We start from the raw sequence: 27,116 nt of genomic DNA, 5'->3' as shown, positions 1-27,116 counted from the left end.
ACTGGTTTAAGGCGGTTTTGCCTTTCGGAGGTTCTAGGAATTGTCCTGTTGGACGTGTTCCTTCCGTGGTTCACTTGTCAGTGATACCTTTCGACTTCTCCATGTGCGGGTTTCTTTCTTCTTTGAGACCCTTTGGATTTTGCCCGTTCCTCCTAGTGAGTTGGGTCTCCTTTGGGGACCTAGATTTCCCTTCGAGAAGAGTTCTTTTGAACTCTGCTTAGGATTTTTTCCGGATCTTGGGATGCTCTGCTTTGGGAGACTCTTCTGGGTCTTCGGCCTTGTCAACTGTCTTTATGTTAATTATGTTATGTTAGTTTTGGGGGGGTTCCCGAACTCTGTGGAATGGCTAAAGCTATTTTTCCCCGCTCTTTTGTGAGCAGGTATCTTCTGTTACCCTGTTTTCGGACCTACTGACGCTTGGGCTGGTCCGACTGGTAAAGGTCCAGAGATTTTTGTTCCTCCCGGGTGTAATGGGCCTAGTTTGAGGTTCTATACTTCTCCCCTTTTGGGACCTATGTGTCGGTCTGGCGGCTGGGATTGCCTAGAGGGTGCCCTCTGTCTTGGATTTTTTACACGATGCATGTTCTTGATTCGGGTGTTTACCTTGTCTAGGTCTGCTACACGTATTTGTGTTTAATACTTCAGTATTCTAAGTGCTGACGACTTGAGGATAAGTCTTCAGTTGTCGTTTCGGAGCTTCCACTCAACGTTGAGAGTAAAAATCGCTGTTCAGATGCCCGGTCCTAGACCTTGTGTTATGTTGGTCTGGGCGTTGCCTCCCCTTATTTGTTTTGGACCCATTTGGGTCTTTATGAGCTGGGCTCGTTCTGGGGGTCTTCCTTTATGGAATTTTTTGGTGTCCTTTCGATTTCCTTTGATTCTTTTCTTGCCCTGTACCTTTGAGAGTTTTGGGCTGGTGTTCCCTTCGCTAGTAAGGGGTGGGTGGTTGGGGGCTGACCGTTGGGTGACGGTGTCTCCTGGAGGACTGTTGGCTCAGTTGAGTCTGATTTTGCGGTCTCTAGCTAGGCTTCCGGACTGTCTGTAGGTCAGTGTCCTTGGGGCTTTTTCCTTTCAATGTTCTCGGCTTTGGAGGAAGCAGGGTTTTGTTTGGTAGTGGTTTCAGGCCTGGTGCCCTCAGAATGGGCCGCCTCCTGTACCCTCCCGTCTTGGCATTCAGTGTCCTCTATAGCTTGGGTATTGTTTTCCCAAAAGTATTGAATGCAGCTGTGGACTCTTTCCATTTATGAAGAAAAACATAAATGATGCTTACCTGATAATTTTCTTTTCTTCAGATGGAAAGAGCCCACAGCTCCCCACCTGTATTTTTTATGTGGGGCGTCTTTTTTTTTTTTTCTTCTGGCACCTTTTCACCCTGATATTTCTTCTACTGTTCCTTGTTCCTCGGCAGAATGACTGGGGGATGAGAGGAGTGGGAGGAGTATTTAAGCCTTTGGCTGGGGTGTCTTTGCCTCCTCCTGGTGGCCAGGTTCTTATTTCCCAAAAGTAATGAATGCAGCTGTGGACACTTTCCATCTGAAGAAAAGAAAATGATCAAGTAAGCATAATTTATGTTTTTCGATGTAAGTGCTCTGTGGTCCCCCGATGCTCTAGAAGTTTCTAGCCATGACAAGAATGGACCAGAAGTATTTGTTCACCTCTCTTTCCCTTAAACGTATCCCTTCCATTCCTGCCAGCTTCAGTTCTCTTTATACCTATATTTGCCTAAAGATAGTTAAAATTGCTATAAATATTCATATTTCTTACCTTTAACTATATGTTGAACCCCTGTAAAGGGATTAAACACAAAGTTAAATTCACTTTCAGAGCTGCAATGTAGTACTGGCGTGTAGCTGAACACATCTGGTAAGTCAATGACAAGATGCATAGGTGTGTAGCCACTAAACCCAAGTAATGTTCATCTCTGGAGTAGAAGTACATTGCTGTTCTGGAGCCGAGTTTATCTGTGTATTTTATTTATTTATTTTGAAGAAGAAGGAATATTAAAAATGACTGTTGCTTATAATATTCCCTTTGGCTGGTTCCCAGGGGTCTATAGAATATGGTCCTTTTTCTAGTTTTCCCATAAGACAGCAGACGACTAGCAGGAGCTGGTGAAGTCTGTGTTGGGGGTTCCAGCATGTCCTTATGTATCTTCCCCTTACACAACCTCAGGTTGTGTGTTCCTTATTTTGGATAAATGTTTTGAGGAAAACACTTTCCAGTATAATGCAACCATTCCTATGTTGCTTGATCTTTAACTTTTTTCTTTTCTTGATGGATTATTTGTTATCCCTATATTTAGAGCCTGATCTAAAATTCGCCAGCATGGATAAAAATAAATATCTTGTCAACCCTTGCATGGGCCAACCTTGATCTAATAAAGGGTCTAATTATGAGTGGAGCACAAAATATCGCTTATACAATATTTGCGCACCACTGAGTAATACCAGTGCACGCAAATGTGTGCTGGTATGTCAAGTTAGGTGCAATGTGGACGTGACCTCATGTTCACATTGCATGGAAGGTTCGGTCTCACAAGAGTATGCTTCCATAGGCTCCATGGCATGAGAACCTAGAGCAGCAAAGGGGGTAAGTCGCGCAGTGATGGGCAGCAGATTTTAACTATATATGTATATTAATATATAAACATATATTTATGTGTTTCTATGTGACTGTATATACACATATTAACACTTAAAAAAAGATGTATATAAGCATATACATTTATATTTATAAAGAACACACAGTTCCCATAGACCAAAATGTCAAGGCACTTTTTAGTGCGTTTTCCCCCCCCATAACACCCCACATCCCCTCACTTTAACCACTAAATCAGCATCATGCAGTTATTTAGTTTTGTTTTTTTTAAAGATGCTACAATTTTTTTTATTTTAATAATGAACCCCACAGTGTATTTTGGGGCAATTGGGGCAAATGTTGAAAATTAACCAGAGATCTGATGGAAAGTTATTTGCCCGTTTTCCCGTTTATGGGCGCATTATAAATTAGCACTCCGCTTGTAATCTAGCCCAAAATGGGTTGAACCAGGAGTTTCCTACGAGTTCTAAGCTTGCATTTGTAGAACGTAATGAAGCTCACTAGAATGCAGATTCTCACAGGGGAGAGTGAATGTGACAAGGCACACCAGGCACTGATAGCAACATTGTTTTGAAGAACATACAAATCAAATTACACTGTTTTCAGTGTAGTTTCCCTTGCATTTGTTTCTAATTTTGCAAAGGTTTTCCTTCACTTTCATAATTACAATGTGTGCTTTGAAACAAACTTGCCAGCCTACATTCAGTCAGATCAAACCAACAGGTGAACTGTGCTTAGATTATTCCAATACAAATTCAAACACATGAAATGCGCTCTCCCCAATGCTGCAAGACTCATTTTATAATAGGAATATAAAGAATATTTTAGAATTTGACTTCCTGCTTACAGTTTTAACTTTGTTTTCGTAAACCTTGTACCTTAAAGGGACAGTACACTGTAAAATTGTTTTTCCATAAATGTATTTTAAATTACTTGTTATACCAACTGCAGAGTATAAAATATTTGAGAAATTGCATTTTCGGGTTTATTTGTGTATCTGAAGTAACTGGTTTTGTGCTTTTGAAACCACAGCCTATTACAATGGGTTGAGCTTCAGGTAATATCAGATCTCATTATGTTATCACTTTTATGTACACAGACTTGCTTCCTTATCTTATATTTGACTGGAACACCAAAGCTCAATACATAGAGAGAACAATGGCAAATTATCATTTTATTACTTAACTATCCTGCCCCCCACTGAGGGTGTAATCTCTTCTGCTGGCTGTGTTTACTTAGGCTTGTCAATAGCGTATACGCCAGTATCAAAACTTTCAGTATAGGTTGGGAAACCACAAGCTAAATCAGCTATTTCAAATGCTGAAATGTGAGTAAAGGAGCTACTTACAACCAATTTTATACACTCTAGCAGTTAAAAAGGATCATTGGGAATAATTTAAAGGGGAGAAAGTTTTTGGGTGAACTGTCCCTTTAACTACAACATACCGTTTACATTTAATATGATTTTTTGTTGTTGCATATTTTAAGAATGATTTGTAATTCACACCTTAAAGTGTTTTTTTTTAACCCCTTTTTGTATATGTATGTTTTATACAAGTTTTTATAGACAATATTTTCATTTTCACAGCGTAAATGTAATGGGCTTTTGAAATGCTTATTTTATTGAACCTTATCCTGTATGTGTGTGTGTATTTATATATGTACGTCGCCATCGCCATACAGATATGTAAGTTTAGCACTTTAGCAAGATATACAGCTGAACGTTTAACATGAGCATTTAGACTATCCTGTAATGCACTTTGTTGCACTGAAAGATCATTATAGATCATCTCACCAAAGAAGAGAGTTTTAGAGCATCTTGCCCCTAATTGTTTAATGCACTTAACACTTTTACTAAGCTTAAGTTCTTATTTATAGTTATTATGGTGGATTGCTGTTATATAGCAAAAAAAAATCTACTCTTTTTTTTTCTCTCTATGAATTTATATTTAATTCTGCAGTATAATTAGTCTCTAGTGGCCAATATATTTGTGAAATGCTGTTCAAAATTGAGCAGGATGCAGAAAATCTAAATTTAATCTGAATTAAAGATAAAGAAGGTTACCAGATGGCAGCCGAAGTTCAGATGTAAATTTAAACATTGACACATTGCTTGCTATGGTCCCCCCCCCCCCCCACATTGTAACGTGCACAATGTTTTTTTTTACACAGATATCAGGCACATTCTAAAGTCCCTGTTAGATTGGAAGAAATGTTAAATCATACATTGAGGCATATTTAAGAAATGTCTTGCGGGCCTGATCCTACAGTGCGGATCAGGTCCGCAAGACATCGCTGAATGCTGAGAGCAATACACTCTCCACATTTAACATTGCACCAGCAGCTCACACCAGGAGTTTGATAGATAGGCCTCTTAGTTTCTGCAAAGTGTATTTTTTATTTTTTTGAGAAAATGTGACTTTATCAAAAATCAATTACTTTGTTATAAGGTTTATAAAGCACAAACATGGTATTTGTAGCAAATTATATTTGAAATACTTGTAGCCAATTTTTTTCTTTCATGATTCAGATAGATAATGCAATTTTAAGCAACTTTCTAATTTACTCCTATTATAAATTTGTATTCATTAAATTGGTATTTTTATTTGAAAAATCAGGAATGTAATCTTACGAGCAGGCACATTTTTGATTCAGCACCCTGGGTAGCGCCTGCTGATTGGTGGCTACATTTAGCCACCAATCAGCAAGCACTATCCAGGTGCCGAACCAAAGATGAGTGGCTTGTTTACTCATTTGCATGGCAGCATACTGAGGTAGGCCCAGGAGAGTGCATGTGTCTTGAGCAGCATATGAATAGCAGTAAGCAAAAAATCTGCATACGAAAATAAATGTTTTAAAAGCACTTACATTAATGTAATTTATCACCTCTTGAAAAGGCTCTTGAGTATGTTTGTTATCTCCTTTGCTGTGGCCAGTTATGGACTAATACAAATGTGCTTTTTTACTGACCAAGCAATCACTGTGTATGATGTTGCAAGGTTAATATTATGGGTTCAATTTATCAAGATCCGTACAGAATGTTTAGACTTACTAAAAAGTAATACATTTATATTATGATATTTTTATTTTTTTAATTAAATCATTAAAGAATTCAGCAGCTTATTGGGAATTAAATGTGCAGAGACTATAGAGATGCCAGTGTGGCCGCCACACACAGAACACTGCACAAATCAGTTGGTCATCTTATAGTTGTGACAAGATGTCATTCTCTCTTAATTATTAATGGATTTGATTGAAGAATGAGTCTAGCTACAAGTATTATAATTGTTAGTGGGTTGTATTTCCAGTTGATATTGGGTCCTGCAGTGAGGCTTCTCTCATGTTTATTAATAAATGACTTTAGGTATCATTAGAAAATATCTCTTAAAGGGACCTGAAACCTATAGTTTGTCTTTCATAATTCAGATAGAACACACAGTTTTAATCAACTTTCTAATTTACTTCCATTATCAAATTATCTTCATTCTCTTGCTAGTATTTAAAAAAAAAGGAAGGATGTAAGCTCAGGAGCGTGCACGTGTCTGGAGCACTATTTGGCAGCAGTTTTGCAAGAATGTTATCCATATGCAAGAGCACTCGATGGCAGCATTATTTCCAGTGTAGTGTAGTGCTCTTGCATATGGGCAACTTTCTTGCAAAACTGCTGCCATATATTGCTCCAGACACCTACCTAGGTATCTCTTCAACAAAGAATACAATTCAACGAAGCAAATTTGTTATTAAAAGTTAATAGGAAACTTTTAAAAATGTGTCTGCTGTGTCTGAACCACAAAAGAAAATGTTTGGATTTCATATCCCTTTAACCGGGGATGGTCATCCAATAGTGGAATTATTATGGTTGTACAATCAAAAAAAAAAAAAAAAGGGTTTCCAGTGTACCACTTTCTCTTGGTAACCTTTGTTAAACTTAGCTGTGTTCCCTGACAGAATACCTAGGTAGGCGCAATACCCTGCATATGTCTTAGTCACTATATGGCAGTAGTGTTTACAACAATGTTTGTAACAATATACATATTGTGCAGTACTGTGAGACATAACTCCTTTCCATGAGAGAATACCCAAGTAGGCTCAGGATTGTCCATGTGCCTTGGACACTATATGGCAGAAGTGTTTATAACAATGTTTTATATATTTTGCTCAAGAGACGTGCACACTCCTGTGCCTACCACATTATTCTGCCACAGAAAGCAGTTAAAGGGACACTGAACCCAAATTTTTTTCTTTCCTTATTCACATAGAGCATGCAATTTTAAGCAACTTTCTAATTTACTCCTATTATCAAGCTTTCTTCGTTCTCTTTCTGTCTTTATTTGAAAAAGAAGGCATCTAAGAGAAGGAGCCAGCAATTTGTTGGTTTAGACCCTAGACAGCACTTGTTTATTGGTGCTGTCCAATCAGCAAGGACAACCCAGGTTGTTCACCAAAAATGGGCCGGCATCTAAACTGACATTCTTGCTTTTCAAATAAACATACCAAGAGAATGAAGAAAATTTGATAATAGGAGTAAAATAGGAAGTTGCTTAAAATTGCATGCTGTATCTGAATCACAAAAGAAAAAAATTGGGTTAAGTGTCCCTTTTAAGTTTCACCAAAGGATTGCAAGAGAAAGAAATGCATTTGATAGTGAAAGTGACAGTAAAAACAAAAAATAGGGAGTGCCTTTAAAAAAGAATGAATGACATATTGAGTCTAAAAAAGAGGTTTATTAATACATAAATAAACTCACAAACATAAGCATAGAATCTAAAAAGGTAACACACATGCACATAAGTGTGTCTACATAAAATGCCTAATGGTACCTTAGGTTAACCAGGTCTAATAGATAAAGAAATAGATAATAATTTCACAGTTCTAAACAGACCAGTGCCAAGTTCTTTGGAGAAGAGAGATCAGGTCCTAAAAAGTCCACAGACAAAACAATTCAATGGAAATTATGTACAAGACATCCTCTCTCTCTCTGGGTAGGTACCTAAGGGAAAAAAACACAACAAAATAGTGCAACCCTGCAAAATAAGTATAAAAACGGAGGAAAAAAGATATTCACCGGATGGTTCAAACACCAGATTTTTTCCCTTAGGTATCTACCCAGAGAGAGGATTTTTTTTTATCTTATTTTTTTTTTTTTGTCTGTTGACTTTTTAGGAACTGATCCTAATTCATTACAGCATGTAATTATAAGGCAAGCAACCCATTATTGCTATGTTTTTAACTCCTGCAAAGGGGTTAAACAGATAGTAGAAATACAGTTTGGGACCTGCAGAGCACTGCTGGTTCCAAGCGGAAACTGCATTTTATCCAATTATCAGCACTAGTTAAACAGCTGAGTGGTTACACTTTGAGAATGTAATATAAAATGTTAAATTATATGTAGTCAAACAACATTGCAGTATACTTTAATTTGTTATTTCTCCAACATAGGTGTGTCCGGTCCACGGCGTCATCCTTACTTGTGGGATATTCTCTTCCCCAACAGGAAATGGCAAAAAGCCCAGCAAAGCTGGTCACATGATCCCTCCTAGGCTCCGCCTACCCCAGTCATTCTCTTTGCCGTTGTACAGGCAACATCTCCACGGAGATGGCTTAGAGTTTTTTAGTGTTTAACTGTAGTTTTTTATTATTCAATCAAGAGTTTGTTATTTTAAAATAGTGCTGGTATGTACTATTTACTCAGAAACAGAAAAGAGATGAAGATTTCTGTTTGTATGAGGAAAATGATTTTAGCAACCGTTACTAAAATCCATGGCTGTTCCACACAGGACTGTTGAGAGGAATTAACTTCAGTTGGGGGAACAGTGAGCAGTCTCTTGCTGCTTGAGGTATGACACATTCTAACAAGACAATGTAATGCTGGAAGCTGTCATTTTCCCTATGGGATCCGGTAAGCCATGTTTATTAAGATAGTAAATAAGGGCTTCACAAGGGCTTATTAAGACTGTAGACTTTTTCTGGGCTAAATCGATTCATTATTAACACATATTTAGCCTTGAGGAATCATTTAATCTGGGTATTTTGATAAGTTTATATCGGCAGGCACTGTTTTAGACACCTTATTCTTTAGGGGCTTTCCCAAATCATAGGCAGAGCCTCATTTTCGCGCCGGTGTTGCGCACTTGTTTTTGAGAGGCATGACATGCAGTCGCATGTGTGAGGAGCTCTGATACATAGAAAAGACTTTCTGAAGGCGTCATTTGGTATCGTATTCCCCTTTGGGCTTGGTTGGGTCTCAGCAAAGCAGATACCAGGGACTGTAAAGGGGTTAAAGTTAAAAACGGCTCCGGTTCCGTTATTTTAAGGGTTAAAGCTTCCAAATTTGGTGTGCAATACTTTTAAGGCTTTAAGACACTGTGGTGAAATTTTGGTGAATTTTGAACAATTCCTTCATATTTTTTCGCAATTGCAGTAATAAAGTGTGTTCAGTTTAAAATTTAAAGTGACAGTAACGGTTTTATTTTAAAACGTTTTTTGTACTTTGTTATCAAGTTTATGCCTGTTTAACATGTCTGAACTACCAGATAGACTGTGTTCTGAATGTGGGGAAGCCAGAGTTCCTTCTCATTTAAATAAATGTGATTTATGTGACAATGACAATGATGCCCAAGATGATTCCTCAAGCGAGGGGAGTAAGCATGGTACTGCATCATTCCCTCCTTCGTCTACACGAGTCTTGCCCACTCAGGAGGCCCCTAGTACATCTAGCGCGCCAATACTCCTTACTATGCAACAATTAACGGCTGTAATGGATAATTCTGTCAAAAACATTTTAGCCAAAATGCACACTTATCAGCGTAAGCGCGACTGCTCTGTTTTAGATACTGAAGAGCATGACAACGCTGATAATAATGGTTCTGAAGGGCCCCTAAACCAGTCTAATGGGGCCAGGGAGGTTTTGTCTGAGGGAGAAATTACTGATTCAGGGAACATTTCTCAACAAGCTGAACCTGATGTGATTACGTTTAAATTTAAGTTGGAACATCTCCGCGCTCTGCTTAAGGAGGTATTATCCACTCTGGATGATTGTGACAATTTGGTCATCCCAGAGAAACTATGTAAAATGGACAAGTTCCTAGAGGTCCCGGTGCTCCCAGAAGCTTTTCCTATACCCAAGCGGGTGGCGGACATTGTAAATAAAGAATGGGAAAGGCCCGGTATTCCTTTCGTCCCTCCCCCCATATTTAAAAAATTGTTTCCTATGGTCGACCCCAGAAAGGACTTATGGCAGACAGTCCCCAAGGTCGAGGGAGCGGTTTCCACTTTAAACAAACGCACCACTATACCCATAGAAGATAGTTGTGCTTTCAAAGATCCTATGGATAAAAAATTAGAAGGTTTACTTAAAAAGATGTTTGTTCAGCAGGGTTACCTTCTACAACCAATTTCATGCATTGTCCCTGTCGCTACAGCCGCGTGTTTCTGGTTCGATGAGCTGGTAAAGGCGGTCGATAGTGATTCTCCTCCTTATGAGGAGATTATGGACAGAATCAATGCTCTCAAATTGGCTAATTCTTTCACCCTAGACGCCACTTTGCAATTGGCTAGGTTAGCGGCTAAGAATTCTGGGTTTGCTATTGTGGCGCGCAGAGCGCTTTGGTTGAAATCTTGGTCAGCTGATGCGTCTTCCAAGAACAAGCTACTTAACATTCCTTTCAAGGGGAAAACGCTGTTTGGCCCTGACTTGAAAGAGATTATCTCTGATATCACTGGGGGTAAGGGCCACGCCCTTCCTCAGGATCGGCCTTTCAAGGCCAAAAATAAACCTAATTTTCGTCCCTTTCGTAGAAACGGACCAGCCCAAAGTGCTACGTCCTCTAAGCAAGAGGGTAATACTTCTCAAGCCAAGCCAGCTTGGAGACCAATGCAAGGCTGGAACAAGGGAAAGCAGGCCAAGAAACCTGCCACTGCTACCAAGACAGCATGAAATGTTGGCCCCCGATCCGGGACCGGATCTGGTGGGGGGCAGACTCTCTCTCTTCGCTCAGGCTTGGGCAAGAGATGTTCTGGATCCTTGGGCGCTAGAAATAGTCTCCCAAGGTTATCTTCTGGAATTCAAGGGGCTTCCCCCAAGGGGGAGGTTCCACAGGTCTCAGTTGTCTTCAGACCACATAAAAAGACAGGCATTCTTACATTGTGTAGAAGACCTGTTAAAAATGGGAGTGATTCATCCTGTTCCATTAGGAGAACAAGGGATGGGGTTCTACTCCAATCTGTTCATAGTTCCCAAAAAAGAGGGAACGTTCAGACCAATCTTAGATCTCAAGATCTTAAACAAGTTTCTCAAGGTTCCATCGTTCAAGATGGAAACCATTCGAACAATTCTTCCTTCCATCCAGGAAGGTCAATTTATGACCACGGTGGATTTAAAGGATGCGTATCTACATATTCCTATCCACAAGGAACATCATCGGTTCCTAAGGTTCGCATTCCTGGACAAGCATTACCAGTTCGTGGCGCTTCCTTTCGGATTAGCCACTGCTCCAAGGATTTTCACTAAGGTACTAGGGTCCCTTCTAGCTGTGCTAAGACCAAGGGGCATTGCTGTAGTACCTTACTTGGACGACATTCTGATTCAAGCGTCGTCCCTTCCTCAAGCAAAGGCTCACACGGACATTGTCCTGGCCTTTCTCAGATCTCACGGATGGAAAGTGAACGTGGAAAAGAGTTCTCTATCTCCGTCAACAAGGGTTCCCTTCTTGGGAACAATAATAGACTCCTTAGAAATGAGGATTTTTCTGACAGAGGCCAGAAAAACAAAACTTCTAGACTCTTGTCGGATACTTCATTCCGTTCCTCTTCCTTCCATAGCGCAGTGCATGGAAGTGATAGGTTTGATGGTAGCGGCAATGGACATAGTTCCTTTTGCGCGCATTCATCTAAGACCATTACAACTGTGCATGCTCAGTCAGTGGAATGGGGACTATACAGACTTGTCTCCGAAGATACAAGTAAATCAGAGGACCAGAGACTCACTCCGTTGGTGGCTGTCCCTGGACAACCTGTCACAAGGGATGACCTTCCGCAGACCAGAGTGGGTCATTGTCATGACCGACGCCAGTCTGATGGGCTGGGGCGCGGTCTGGGGATCCCTGAAAGCTCAGGGTCTTTGGTCTCGGGAAGAATCTCTTCTACCGATAAATATTCTGGAACTGAGAGCGATATTCAATGCTCTCAAGGCTTGGCCTCAGCTAGCGAGGGCCAAGTTCTTACGGTTTCAATCAGACAACATGACAACTGTTGCGTACATCAACCATCAGGGGGGAACAAGGTGTTCCCTAGCGATGGAAGAAGTGACCAAAATCATTCTATGGGCGGAGTCTCACTCCTGCCACCTGTCTGCTATCCACATCCCAGGAGTGGAAAATTGGGAAGCGGATTTTCTGAGTCGTCAGACATTGCATCCGGGGGAGTGGGAACTCCATCCGGAAATCTTTGCCCAAGTCACTCAACTGTGGGGCATTCCAGACATGGATCTGATGGCCTCTCGTCAGAACTTCAAAGTTCCTTGCTACGGGTCCAGATCCAGGGATCCCAAGGCGGCTCTAGTGGATGCACTAGTAGCACCTTGGACCTTCAAACTAGCTTATGTATTCCCGCCGTTTCCTCTCATCCCCAGGCTGGTAGCCAGGATCAATCAGGAGAGGGCGTCGGTGATCTTGATAGCTCCTGCGTGGCCACGCAGGACTTGGTATGCAGATCTGGTGAATATGTCATCGGCTCCACCATGGAAGCTACCTTTGAGACGAGACCTTCTTGTTCAAGGTCCGTTCGAACATCCGAATCTGGTCTCACTCCAGCTGACTGCTTGGAGATTGAACGCTTGATCTTATCGAAGCGAGGGTTCTCAGATTCTGTTATCGATACTCTTGTTCAGGCCAGAAAAAATTTTGAAAAAATATATCTGTTGGTGTGAATCTAAAGGATTCCCTTGGGACAAGGTTAAGATTCCTAAGATTCTATCCTTCCTTCAAGAAGGATTGGAAAAAGGATTATCTGCAAGTTCCCTGAAGGGACAGATTTCTGCCTTGTCTGTGTTACTTCACAAGAAGCTGGCAGCTGTGCCAGATGTTCAAGCCTTTGTTCAGGCTCTGGTTAGAATCAAGCCTGTTTACAAACCTTTGACTCCTCCTTGGAGTCTCAACTTAGTTCTTTCAGTTCTTCAGGGGGTTCCGTTTGAACCCTTACATTCCGTTGATATTAAGTTATTATCTTGGAAAGTTTTGTTTTTGGTTGCAATTTCTTCTGCTAGAAGAGTTTCAGAATTATCTGCTCTGCAGTGTTCTCCTCCTTATCTGGTGTTCCATGCAGATAAGGTGGTCTTACGTACTAAACCTGGTTTTCTTCCAAAAGTTGTTTCTAACAAAAACATTAACCAGGAGATTATCGTACCTTCTCTGTGTCCGAAACCAGTTTCGAAGAAGGAACGTTTGTTGCACAATTTGGATGTTGTTCGCGCTCTAAAATTCTATTTAGATGCTACAAAGGATTTTAGACAAACATCTTCCTTGTTTGTTGTTTATTCCGGTAAAAGGAGAGGTCAAAAAGCAACTTCTACATCTCTCTCTTTTTGGATTAAAAGCATCATCAGATTGGCTTACGAGACTGCCGGTCGGCAGCCTCCCGAAAGAATCACAGCTCATTCCACTAGGGCTGTGGCTTCCACATGGGCCTTCAAGAACGAGGCTTCTGTTGATCAGATATGTAGGGCAGCGACTTGGTCTTCACTGCACACTTTTACCAAATTTTACAAGTTTGATACGTTTGCTTCTTCTGAGGCTATTTTTGGGAGAAAGGTTTTGCAAGCCGTGGTGCCTTCCATTTAGGTGACCTGATTTGCTCCCTCCCTTCATCCGTGTCCTAAAGCTTTGGTATTGGTTCCCACAAGTAAGGATGACGCCGTGGACCGGACACACCTATGTTGGAGAAAACAGAATTTATGTTTACCTGATAAATTACTTTCTCCAACGGTGTGTCCGGTCCACGGCCCGCCCTGGTTTTTTAATCAGGTCTGATAATTTATTTTCTTTAACTACAGTCACCACGGTATCATATGGTTTCTCCTATGCAAATATTCCTCCTTAACGTCGGTCGAATGACTGGGGTAGGCGGAGCCTAGGAGGGATCATGTGACCAGCTTTGCTGGGCTCTTTGCCATTTCCTGTTGGGGAAGAGAATATCCCACAAGTAAGGATGACGCCGTGGACCGGACACACCGTTGGAGAAAGTAATTTATCAGGTAAACATAAATTCTGTTTTTTCCCCCTTTTTCTGTAATTTAAAGGGATATGAAACCCCAAAAAATACTTTCATGATTCAGACAGCATTTCTAAACAACTTTCTAGTTTACGTCTATTATCAACTTTTCTTTGTTCTCTTTTGTTAAAAATCAGGGACATAAGGAGCCTGCCCACGTCTAGAGAACTATTTGGCAGCAGTTTTGCAAGAGCATTAGATGGTGGCACTATTTCCTGCCATGTAGTTCTCCAGACCCTACTTAGGTATCTCTTCAACTCAGAATACTGCGGAAATATGGAAAAGAAGCTAATCTGATAATCGAAGTAAAAGGAAACCTTTTTTTTAAAGTTGTATGCTCTGTCTGAATCACAACATATTTTTTGGGTTTTTATATCCCTTTAATTCTAAAGGTGTAAGCTTTCCAGTTCCTTATAGAACTGAAGATCACACTCCATACTTAACACTGCTATATTCTGCACACTGTAGTGAACCATTTATAATTGCCCCGTATTGGCTTCAGCAGAGAAGGAGACCCAGATATACTACATGGCGACTCCATTGTTTTATAGACACTAAAGGGTAGATTTATCATAGTGCGCGCAGACATGATACAATGTAGCGTACCTGGATAAATGCCAATAGCATACGCTGTCAGCATTTATCATTGCACAAGCAGTTCAAGTGAACTGCTGGTGCAATGCCGCCCCCTACAGATTCACCGCCAATCGGACGCTAGCAGAGGTGTCAATCAACCTGATCGTATTCGATCGGGTTGATTTCTGTCCACGGCCTCAGAGCAGGCGGACACGTTATGGAGTAGCGGTCTTTAGACCACTACTTCAAAACTTCCATTTGGAGCTTGATACACTTATTTTTTCAATATTGAAATGACTAATACCATTAAAAAAATACATCTGTATATTATTCTCAGACTAATAATTTGCTTTTAAGACATTTTATATCTAGCATTTATTTAGTGTCCCTTTAATTCTTTAGCAGCCGGAGATTGCAGTAAATCATTACAAAATTGTATGTTATCAGAGGGGTTAGATAGCTTAAATCTCAACCCTACAACATATTAAAGGGACATGACACCCACATTTTTTCTTTTATGATTTAGAAAGAGAATGCAATTTTAAACATCTTTCTAATTTACTTATATTATCTAATTTGTTTTATTCTCTTGATATTCTTTGCTGAAAAGCATATCTAGATATGCTCAGTAGCTGCTGATTGGTTGCTGCACATAGAAGCCTTGTGTGATTGGCTCACCTTGTGCATTGCTTTTTCTTCAACTAAGGATATCTAAAAAATTAAGCAAAATAAAAAATGGAAGTAAATTGTAATGTTGTTTAAATTTCTATTCTCTATCTGAATCATGAAAGAAAGATTTTGGGTTTAGTGGCCCTTTAACTCATGTCATTACAAATGTGACATTTGCAGGTTGTGACATTTTGAATCAAAATATTCGGCCCTCGATTTCAGTAATGAATCGTGGTCATCTTACATTGGGTGTTAGTACAAGGGTTCCCTCGGCAATGGATTATCATCTAACATTGGGTCTTGTTACAAATGTTTTCAACAGTTGACAATCATATGAGGTTAACTATCTCTATAATAGATATATTCTGATCATCATTAATGGGCAATATGATTCTTGGTTTTATTTGTTCTATTTCTCCTTAGTTATAAGTTGATGTAACTGTGAACGTTATTATAATTGTTTTTCCTTCCACATTTCCTACACTAGTTGGAGCTAGCTGCTGATTGGTGCCTGCACACATTTGTCTCATGTGATGTTCCTTCAGCAAAGGATAACAAGAGAATGAAGCAAATTTGATAATAGAAGTAAATTAGAAAGTTGATTAAAGTTTTATTTTCGACCCAAATCACAAAATACATTTTTGGGGTTTCCTGTCCCTTTAGTTTTTACAGTATAGTTGGTTTGTTACTGTCTCATAACAAGTACTCATCTCATATTGGTGTCTGTCTCTTTAGAAAATCATATACTGTATTTGCTTTTCACAAAACTTTTTTTATGTTTTCATAAAACAAAAAGCAGTTTTAACAGGTGTTTCCTGGTTTGATTAAAAGATCACACTTTCAGATTAAATATGTATATGAAAATATCCTCAGAATATTGTTGGTTGGGGTTGTAAAAGGATGAGTAGTGAGACAGAAACAGCGAGGGCAATGAGTTGTAAGACAAGAAGAGAGAAGGAAATGGGTAATAAGAGAGAGGGAATTAGTAATGAGAGGGGAAGAAAGAGAGGGATGAATGGTGAGAGGTGGACAGAGAGAGAGGTGAGGAAGGAGGAAGAAAGGGATGGGTGGTGAGAGGGGAAACAAGAGGGATGAGTGGTGAGAGGGGGATGGATAGAGGGATGAGTGGTGAGAGGGGAAGAAAGACAGGGATTAGTGGTGAGATGTGGCTGAAGAGAGGGGTGAGTGGTGAGAGGGTGAGGGAAAAAGGGATGAATGATGAGGTGGATAGAGAGAGGGGTGAGAGGAATGACTGTTGAGAAGGAGAGGGACATAGAAGCCTTTCCCAGAAAGCTCTCTTGTGGGGCAAGATTATGGAGGTAAGAGTAAGCCCAAATATTGATATCTGTAAGGGAGGAGTACTGTCAAGTCCAGCTGTTATGGTCCAGATATTAAACCCAAAGGTGAATTCAGTGACCAATCTCATCCTCCTATGGTCCAGGTTTTGGGCTCTCTCTGGCCTCACTTATAGTTGTTGGCTGTAATTAGCCAAGCCTTGCATCCATACCCCCTTCACCTGGGAAAAACAAGACATGAACTTGTAAGTACACTGTGTGACTTGCTCATGGACTGAGTAGAATAGTTTTCAGTTCTGAACTTTGGAGCCCATGAATTTCACATTGTTGCAATCATTGACTCCCAAGACTATGGCCACTTTGTGATTAAAAGCCAAATTTCACACAACCACACTTTTCAGTGATGGAAGGAAAAGAAATGAGCCTCTTTTGTGCTATCAGGAAAAAAAGAGACATTTGACTGAAAACTCTCAAAGACAACTGAAAATCTCTACCAGAAACATAATGGAGTTTGACTTCCATGCTAACTCACATACTTGCTTATTGGTCTTAGACCGTGGGTCATCCTTGAGCTGGTCACACAGAGTAAGGAGACCTGGATTAGTCAAGCGATACCTTTCCGAATTCCTCAATTAAAACCCTTTTGATATAATAATAAAAGGGTTCAAATCCAGGGTAGATTCCATCCTTGTTGTTACAGGCTCATCATGTCTCTCATCATTATGAGATAACCCAGCCAGTCTCACAAACTGGATCTCGTTTAACTTCTTTCTAACACTGGTTGAGCCTTTACCACAGACTGGATGAGCTCCACCTGCTTTCCTGTTTCATCCTCAGTGAAAGGCTTTACCACACTCTTTCTATTCTTATGTAGTGGCCAGGCTGCTCACTGGCACAACCCCTGCTACAGATTAATATTGTGATGTTTGTGATGAATCTTTCTGATTTAATCTGTATATACTGTGTTTGTGCTAACGCCAAATAAGCATATGCAAAAACATCTTTCAAAAGTAACAGAAAATTTGTAAATTTGTAAACATAGTTATATTGATGTGTTATGCTCAAATATACACTGAGCATGGGGTATCTGGGAAAATGAAGATGAAACTACAAGATATACCATACAATAGGTATCAAAATGATTTGATCAAAACTTTTTATGTACAAAAATTAAAAAATCCAAAGGAAATTGTTTTCTAATGAATTTGGATACTGCTTGTGGGGTCTCTCAGTGCGTAATTATAGTAGAGTTGATTGAAATTTTTGGGTTTTGTTGTCATAAGTTGGACACTATTCCAAGGATTAATTAGGTGTATTTAAAAAAATATATATATTTAAACAGGGCATATGAATAGACCGGTCCGGTCGCCAATGGCGAGTAAAAAATTCTTGCGGGCAAGTAAAATTTTTAAGTTATCAGCCCGAACGGCGACCTGACATTCTAAGTGGGATATACGAAGCAATAAAAAAAAATGTCAAATTGCATTCCACATATGCGCACACACGGGAATGGAGGGAAGAAATGGGAGGTTCTTTCTGTTAAATGCTTTCAAAGACCTCCCCTTATCTCCATGGCTCTTGGTCTCTTCCATGTCAGATGCTACTTCTCACCCCTAAGGTTGTATGCGCGGGAAGACATCCTGCTAGAGCGGTGAGTGTTTCTTCTCTGTGTGTATGAACGAAGTATGGGTTAAAGTGATTATATAGTTATGGTAGGCAGCTTGCTCACGTACATTATGCTGAAGTACTCCAGGGTCCTCTTCAGTACTTCAGCACAATGTACACGAGCAAGCTGTCTACCATAACAATATAGAGCAGTGCACTATTTTCCTGGACGCTATTGATGCTCCAAAAACTGACTTTACTAATTTGTAGAGAACATACCATCTCCATGCACCCAGTCAAATCTGCTAGCGCGGCACTGACAGTCGCGCTAGTAGTTGAAAGGCAGCCGGGCAGAAAGGGGGGGGGGGAAAGAATTTTTAACATGCTCGTTATGTCACTGTCCAGCTACATGCAGTACCACTCAAAGCGCTATAGGTTGAAGGGGGGCAGAATTAAATATACTTAGTCAATCGTAACCCCACATATGATGAAGTAAAAAAAAAAAGAAAAAAGAAGCTCAATTATATATATTTTTTTTTCCCTTAGGGGAAAATAAGTCAAGGCTGTAGATACAGTTTTTCAAAGATAATATCCCTGTTTTTTTCTACCTGGTGATAGAAAAATATTTTGTTAAAGGATTACTTTCTGTTATAATTTTTAAGCTAAACAACTAACATATTAAAGTTAATAAACATTAATTAAAACCTACTGATCTATATTTTTTCCAAAACGAAGTTTCATAACGTTCTAAAAGTTATATCTTTTATTCGCCGATGATGTCACGTTATCCTGCCCACTATTTTCAGCACTGCGTGTTCAAAATACTTAAACCAATAACTTTGTGTTTAAAGCGCCATTTTGAAACCTAGGCATTGTAAACGGATTGGTACAGAGCAAAGGATACCCGCGGAGTGGGTTTGGAAAACAATTAAATTTGCAGACAAGATTTCTGATATACGGTAGAGATATGTTAATGAAATGCTATTGATAAAAAGTGTATTTGGGGTAGTTAGTAACAGGCATAGAAAATATTTACTTACAGTGGCCCTTTAAGTTAAAGCCTTTTTATTAATGTTCAAGTCCCAAATAGTAAGCGGCTTGCAAAGCATTCAAATTTGGACCTCTGTCTGCAATGCATGTGAGATTACAATAACACTATTTATATTGCCTTTTTACATAAGATATATACACATTACATGCAGATATGCACGGGCGACTAAAGTTTCTTGCGGGATGGTAAGTTTTGTGATTTACTCGCCCGATGGGCGAGGGGAGTTTTTTGGTATTCCTAGGCCTTGTTTAAATATGATGATGGGGTAGGGTAGAGGGTCTGTAGGGTTTACCTAAATGTGTGCTTCTGAGGACTTTAGTGACATCTGATTTCAGGGACACCAGTCTTCAAAATCCACTAACAGAACAGAGTTTAATGTGTAGTTCAGCACAGGTTATTATATTACTCTTTCACACTAATTCTCATTGGAGATTTTTCTAAAAATTTGGTTTGTTAATGTAGCAAGATCAAAAGTCCATTCTCTATAATCACTCTAGCTCATAATGTAAATAAAAAAGTTAAAAAAAATAAACATACCATGATATAATGGAGATTGAAATATGCTTTTATGTAGTTTAATTATTATTATTTTTTTCTAAGATAAACTAATATGTTCTTCAGAACAGCGTGTTGCACGTTTAGGTTTGGCACCTTAATTTTTTTTCTGGAAAACATGCGGCCTGAGGTCAGTTGTGGAGTCCCCTTGAGAACATGAGCCATTTGTCACATCGTTAAAATAGTGTTTAATTGAGCTCATTTTTCCAAGCTGTATGATTAACCGGGTAGGTTGGAGCTGCTGAGCACAACCTTAGACTTCTGTCTTCTGTTTCTGTTTTTTACTGAACTGTTAGTATAATTAATGTCCATATTAATGACCCGGTGTGAGAACATTGTACCATAACAGTTTTACGCCTCACCATTTTAAGTGGCCAAATAGAAACACATTGAGAACAGAGATTTAAAATGTGTCTGCATCACATAGATAATGCATAGCAACTCACTGATAGCCGCTTGATATATCTTATAGCTCTGATATCTTATATCTCCTAAAGACGTTTGTTAAACACACATGGGACTTAAAGAACCAGTCAACACAGTAGATTTGCATAGTCAACAAATGCATGGTAACAAGACAATGCAATAGCACTTAGTCTGAACTTCAAATGAGTAGTAGATTTTTTATGACAATTTTAAGTTATGTCTATTTCCACTCCCCCTGTACTATGTGACAGCCATCAGCTAATAACAAATGCATACACGTACCATGTGACAGCCATCAGCCATTCACAAATGCATACACGTACCATGTGACAGCCATCAGCTAATAACAAATGCATACACGTACCATGTGACAGCCATCAGCCATTCACAAATGCATACACACTTAGGCCTAGATTTAGAGTTCGGCGGTAGCCGTGAAAACCAGCGTTAGAGGCTCCTAACGCTGGTTTTAGGCTACCGCCGGTATTTGGAGTCAGTGATTAAAGGGTCTAACGCTCACTTTTCAGCCGCGACTTTTCCATACCGCAGATCCCCTTACGTCAATTGCGTATCCTATCTTTTCAATGGGATCTTCCTAACTCCGGTATTTAGAGTTGTTTCTGAAGTGAGCGTTAGAGCTCTAACGACAAAACTCCAGCCGCAGGAAAAAAGCAGGAGTTAAGAGCTTTCTGGGCTAACGCCGGTTCATAAAGCTCTTAACTACTGTACCCTAAAGTACACTAACACCTATAAACTACCTATGTACCCCTAAACCGAGGTCCCCCCACATCGCCGCAACTCGATTAAATTTTTTTAACCCCTAATCTGCCGACCGCCACCTACGTTATACTTATGTACCCCTAATCTGCTGTCCCTAACCCCGCCGACCCCTGTATTATATTTATTAACCCCTAACCTGCCCCCCACAACGTCGCCGCAAGCTACTTACAATAATTAACCCCTAATCTGCCGACCGCAAAGCGCCGCCACCTACGTTATCCTTATGTACCCCTAATCTGCTGCCCCTAACACCGCCGACCCCTATATTATATTTATTAACCCCTAATCTGCCCCCTCAACGTCGCCGACACCTGCCTACACTTATTAACCCCTAATCTGCCGAGCGGACCTGAGCGCTACTATAATAAAGTTATTAACCCCTAATCCGCCTCACTAACCCTATCATAAATAGTATTAACCCCTAATCTGCCCTCCCTAACATCGCCGACACCTAACTTCAATTATTAACCCCTAATCTGACAACCGGAGCTCATCGCTACTATAATAAATGGATTAACCCCTAAAGCTAAGTCTAACCCTAACACTAACACCCCCCTAAATTAATTATAATTTACATCTAACGAAATTAATTAACTCTTATGAAATAAATTATTCCTATTTAAAGCTAAATACTTACCTGTAAAATAAACCCTAATATAGCTACAATATAAATTATAATTATATTGTAGCTATTTTAGGATTAATATTTATTTTACAGGCAACTTTGTAATTATTTTAACCAGGTACAATAGCTATTAAATAGTTAAGAACTATTTAATAGTTACCTAGTTAAAATAATAACAAAATTACCTGTAAAATAAATCCTAACCTAAGTTATAATTAAACCTAACACTACCCTATCAATAAATTAATTAAATAAAATACCTACAATTACCTACAATTAACCTAACACTACACTATCAATAAATAAATTAAATACAATTGCTACAAATAACTACAATTACATAAACTAACTAAAGTACAAAAAATAAAAAATTACTAAGTTACAAAAAATAAAAAAATATTTACAAACATAAGAAAAATATTACAGCAATTTTAAACTAATTACACCTACTCTAAGCCCCCTAATAAAATAACAAAGACCCCCAAAATAAAAAAATGCCCTACCCTATTCTAAATTAATAGAGTTAAAAGCTCTTTTACCTTACCAGCCCTGAACAGGGCCCTTTGCGGGGCATGCCCCAAGAAAATCAGCTCTTTTGCCTGTAAAAAAAAACATACAATACCCCCCCAACATTACAACCCACCACCCACATACCCCTAATCTAACCCAAACCCCCCTTAAATAAACCTAACACTAAGCCCCTGAAGATCTTCCTACCTTGTCTTCACCATCCAGGTATCACCGATCCGTCCTGGCATCCGGTGCTGAAGAGGTCCAGAAGAGGCTCCAAAGTCTTCCTCCTATCCGGCAAGAAGAGGACATCCGGACCGGCAAACATCTTCTCCAAGCGGCATCTTCGATCTTCTTCCATCCGGTGCGGAGCGGGTCCATCTTGAATCAGCCGACGCGGATCCATCCTCTTCTTCCGTTGTCTCCCGACGAATGACGGTTCCTTTAAGGGACGTCATCCAAGATGGCGTCCCTCGAATTCCGATTGGCTGATAGGATTCTATCAGCCAATCGGAATTAAGGTAGGAATATTCTGATTGGCTGATGGAATCAGCCAATCAGAATCAAGTTCAATCCGATTGGCTGATCCAATCAGCCAATCAGATTGAGCTTGCATTCTATTGGCTGATCGGAACAGCCAATAGAATGCAAGCTCAATCTGATTGGCTGATTGGATCAGCCAATAGGATTGAACTTGATTCTGATTGGCTGATTCCATCAGCCAATCAGAATATTCCTACCTTAATTCCGATTGGCTGCTAGAATCCTATCAGCCAATCGGAATTCGAGGGACGCCATCTTGGATGACGTCCCTTAAAGGAACCGTCATTCGTCGGGAGACGCCGGAAGAAGAGGATGGATCCACGTCGGCTGATTCAAGATGGACCCGCTCCGCACCGGATGGAAGAAGATCGAAGATGCCGCTTGGAGAAAATGTTTGCCGGTCCGGATGTCCTCTTCTTGCCGGATAGGAGGAAGACTTTGGAGCCTCTTCTGGACCTCTTCAGCACCGGATGCCAGGACGGATCGGTGATACCTGGATGGTGAAGACAAGGTAGGAAGATCTTCAGGGGCTTAGTGTTAGGTTTATTTAAGGGGGGTTTGGGTTAGATTAGGGGTATGTGGGTGGTGGGTTGTAATGTTGGGGGGGGGTATTGTATGGTTTTTTTTTTCCAGGCAAAAGAGCTAATTTTCTTGGGGCATGCCCCACAAAGGGCCCTGTTCAGGGCTGGTAAGGTAAAAGAGCTTTTAACTCTATTAATTTAGAATAGGGTAGGGCATTTTTTTATTTTGGGGGTCTTTGTTATTTTATTAGGGGGCTTAGAGTAGGTGTAATTAGTTTAAAATTGTTGTAATATTTTTCTTATGTTTGTAAATATTTTTTTATTTTTTGTAACTTAGTTATTTTTTATTTTTTGTACTTTAGTTAGTTTATGTAATTGTAGTTATTTGTAGCAATTGTATTTAATTTATTTATTGATAGTGTAGTGTTAGGTTAATTGTAGGTAATTGTAGGTATTTTATTTAATTAATTTATTGATAGGGTAGTGTTAGGTTTAATTATAACTTAGGTTAGGATTTATTTTACAGGTAATTTTGTTATTATTTTAACTAGGTAACTATTAAATAGTTCTTAACTATTTAATAGCTATTGTACCTGGTTAAAATAATTACCAAGTTGCCTGTAAAATAAATATTAATCCTAAAATAGCTACAATATAATTATAATTTATATTGTAGCTATATTAGGATGTATTTTACAGGTAAGTATTTAGCTTTAAATAGGAATAATTTATTTAATAAGAGTTAATTAATTTCGTTAGATTTAAATTATATTTAAGTTAGAGGGGTGTTAGTGTTAGGGTTAGACTTAGCTTTAGGGGTTAATCCATTTATTATAGTAGCGATGAGCTCCGGTCGTCAGATTAGGGGTTAATAATTGAAGTTAGGTGTCGGCGATGTTAGGGAGGGCAGATTAGGGGTTAATACTATTTATTATAGGGTTAGTGAGGCGGATTAGGGGTTAATAACTTTATTATAGTATCGCTCAGGTCTGCTCGGCAGATTAGGGGTTAATTATTGTAAGTAGCTGGCGGCGACGTTGTGGGGGGCAGGTTAGGGGTTAATAAATATAATATAGGGGTCGGCGGTGTTAGGGGCAGCAGATTAGGGGTACATAGGGATAATGTAAGTTGCGGCGGTTTACGGAGCGGAAGATTAGGGGTTAATAATATAATGCAGGGGTCAGCGATAGCGGGGGCGGCAGATTAGGGGTTAATAAGTGTAAGGGTAGGGGTGTTTAGACTCGGGGTACATGTTAGAGTGTTAGGTGCAGACGTAGGAAGTGTTTCCCCATAGGAAACAATGGGGCTGCGTTAGGAGCTGAACGCTGCTTTTTTGCAGGTGTTAGGTTTTTTTTCAGCTCAAACAGCCCCATTGTTTCCTATGGGAGATTCGTGCACGAGCACGTTTTTGAGGCTGGCCGCGTCCGTAAGCAACTCTGGTATCGAGAGTTGCATTTGCGGTAAAAATGCTCTACGCTCCTTTTTTGGAGCCTAACGCAGCATTTTTTTGGACTCTCGATACCAGAGTTAATTTTATGGTGCGGCCAGAAAAAAGCCCGCGTAGCGTTAACAGCCCATCTACCGCCAAACTCCAAATCTAGGCCTTATTCTTGCACATGCTCAGTAGGAGCTGGTGACTCAGAAAGTTTAAATATAAAAAGACTGTGCACATTTTGTTAATGGAAGTAAATTAGAAAGTTGTTTAAAATTGCAAGCTCTATCTGAATAATGAAAGTTTAATTTTGACTTGAGTGTCCCTTTAATCAAATGAGACAAAGTGGTCCCTATTCCAATCAGTTTCATTTTGCTAATGACAATATTGTATGACTATTCAGGTTAATTTTTTTGGGCTTTGTTTTGTAAAAATACAATCCACAAAACAATCTGCCATTTCTAAAAGAGTGGGGGGGGGGGGGGGAGACTGTAATTAGAAAATGATATAACAGAAAAGGGCTCAACAGTTCAGCATATTACTGGGTTGTCATCTCTCACACACACACACACCAGTCCCTCCTGCATCTCTTCCTGCAAATGTCTGTTTCCAGCATGAAACCACCTATTTCACAGACTCTGCCCCAACCTCAGCCACTGCTTGCCCGTGTCTGTCCACAGTACACTAGTGACTCTGCATCCCCAATCCCGACTAAAACCACAGAAAACCCGCAATCTCTTCTAGAATACAGTCAAGGCCTTCTGGAATAACCCAGATGACATCTGGGAAATGTTAGAAACTATGTATGAGCAATAGATTCAATACAACTTGTTTATGAAACAAATCTATCGCTGAAGAAACTCGCCGCAACATCTCAACTCGAAAAAATTGTGAAATGCAGAAAGATTTGTACTCGGCCCTTGTCACAGCTGAGTCACTTTCCGTTATTATTATCAATAGAGCAGCATCTATCTTGTAACTGGTCACTATACTAGTGGGAAAGGCTAGGGCAACTTTTCTTGAGAAGCGGTAACCATGTTTTAATAGCAGCCACTGTGTGTGAAATGCTAGGAACACACGTGGCAGTAATTTAACATCTAGATTGATAGGAAGTCAGACAATCAAGGGGTTAAATAAATGGAATGTTACAAGTCTGCAGCAGGTATTTAACCCACTGATTTTCAATAACATACTGACTTAACTGTAAATGATCACCCCCTTATCTATCTGGGTTTTAGTGCTTTATTCTGTCACTTGACCCCTTGTGAATGGGGACCAAAGTGGGAGGAACGGAAGCGTATGCTTAGCCTGCCTTATACGTGCCCACATAAGTGACAAGCATCTGTGCTTGTGCACAACACAAAGGTGTAAGTAGCTGTTATATTGCCCACACCATTCACCAACATTCATGCTGGTTGTAGACCTGTGCATTTGTTGTATTTGGTGTGGAACAAATGCAGAATATGGTCCTGGGCAGCGTCATTTGGCTCTTTGTGTGCTGCATTTTCACAAGAAGAGATCCAGCTCTGAAAAGAGCCAAAAGGCTCTGCCTATGGAAGTATTCGGTATTCGTTTGGCACAGAATACAACAAATGCACGTCTAGCTTGGGAATATTAGACCCTGCACATGGTTTCAGTTTACACAGCTAACCTCTCTACACATATTGCTGAATAACTAAGCTTCAGCCTCTCTCTTTCTGTAATGTAAGTATAGTAAAAGCTGGCACACTCCTGATCTACCTGTGCACACATTTTGCATAAACAGAATTTTGTTCAAAATCTAGTAGCTTTGCCAAAAATTTAAGAACTAGAACTTTTTATTTTATTGTTTGTATAGTATCACATAAAGGGCCAGATTACAAGTGAAGCTCTATATTAACGTGCGCCCGTAAAGGTTTAATAGGCTTGTTTACGGGCACACAGTAAATAACCAGCCATTACAAGTGGCTGGTTAATGTGACCAGAAGCACGCGGTTTCACTTTGTGCGACGCGCACTTAACCTGGAGTCAGACTGTGTTTTCTCTATAAATATATATGTACAGTATATGCTTATATACATTTATATACACATATAAAACACATAAATATATATGTTTATAAGCATATACATATATATTTATTGCTGCACAAAACTGCGCAAATTCCCCCCTTCAATGTGCCATGTGGTTTGCCGTGGCTGCCGGCGTTAAAATGTGGCTCCCATTGGAGCCTATGGAAGAGCACTCTTGTGAGTGCTGGGCTTTCGACAATTACGTGCGATAGTGTTACTGAGTGGAGCGCAAATATTGCATTCGCAGAAGCGCAATAGTGCACTACACTCGGAACCTGGTCCAAAATCAGTGATTTAATCGCTTGAAAGGCAGAAACTATAATGGAACAATATTGTAACACTTTGATAATATAGAAACATATGTACAATCAAGAGGTTAAATTACTGTTACATAATGCACTTGCAGCTGTGATTTAACACCTTAATTGCTATAAATATGCAGGAAATACAATTTATATTGATCTACAGGCAAAGGAGCCCTTTTAAATATGGCAAAGGCAGTATAATAGTAGTGATCAGCAGGGCTCATGAAACGTGAAGCCACACCCAAGACCCATAGTTTTGTTGGACCCAGCAGAATACTATCATACTAAGAAATAGATAGGCTCCTGGGG

This window comes from Bombina bombina, chromosome 1 (genome assembly GCF_027579735.1).
Source record: "Bombina bombina isolate aBomBom1 chromosome 1, aBomBom1.pri, whole genome shotgun sequence".
NCBI classification, from domain to species: Eukaryota; Metazoa; Chordata; class Amphibia; order Anura; family Bombinatoridae; genus Bombina; species Bombina bombina.
The sequence above is the reverse complement of the archived record's forward strand: the minus strand, read 5'-3'. Positions refer to the sequence as shown.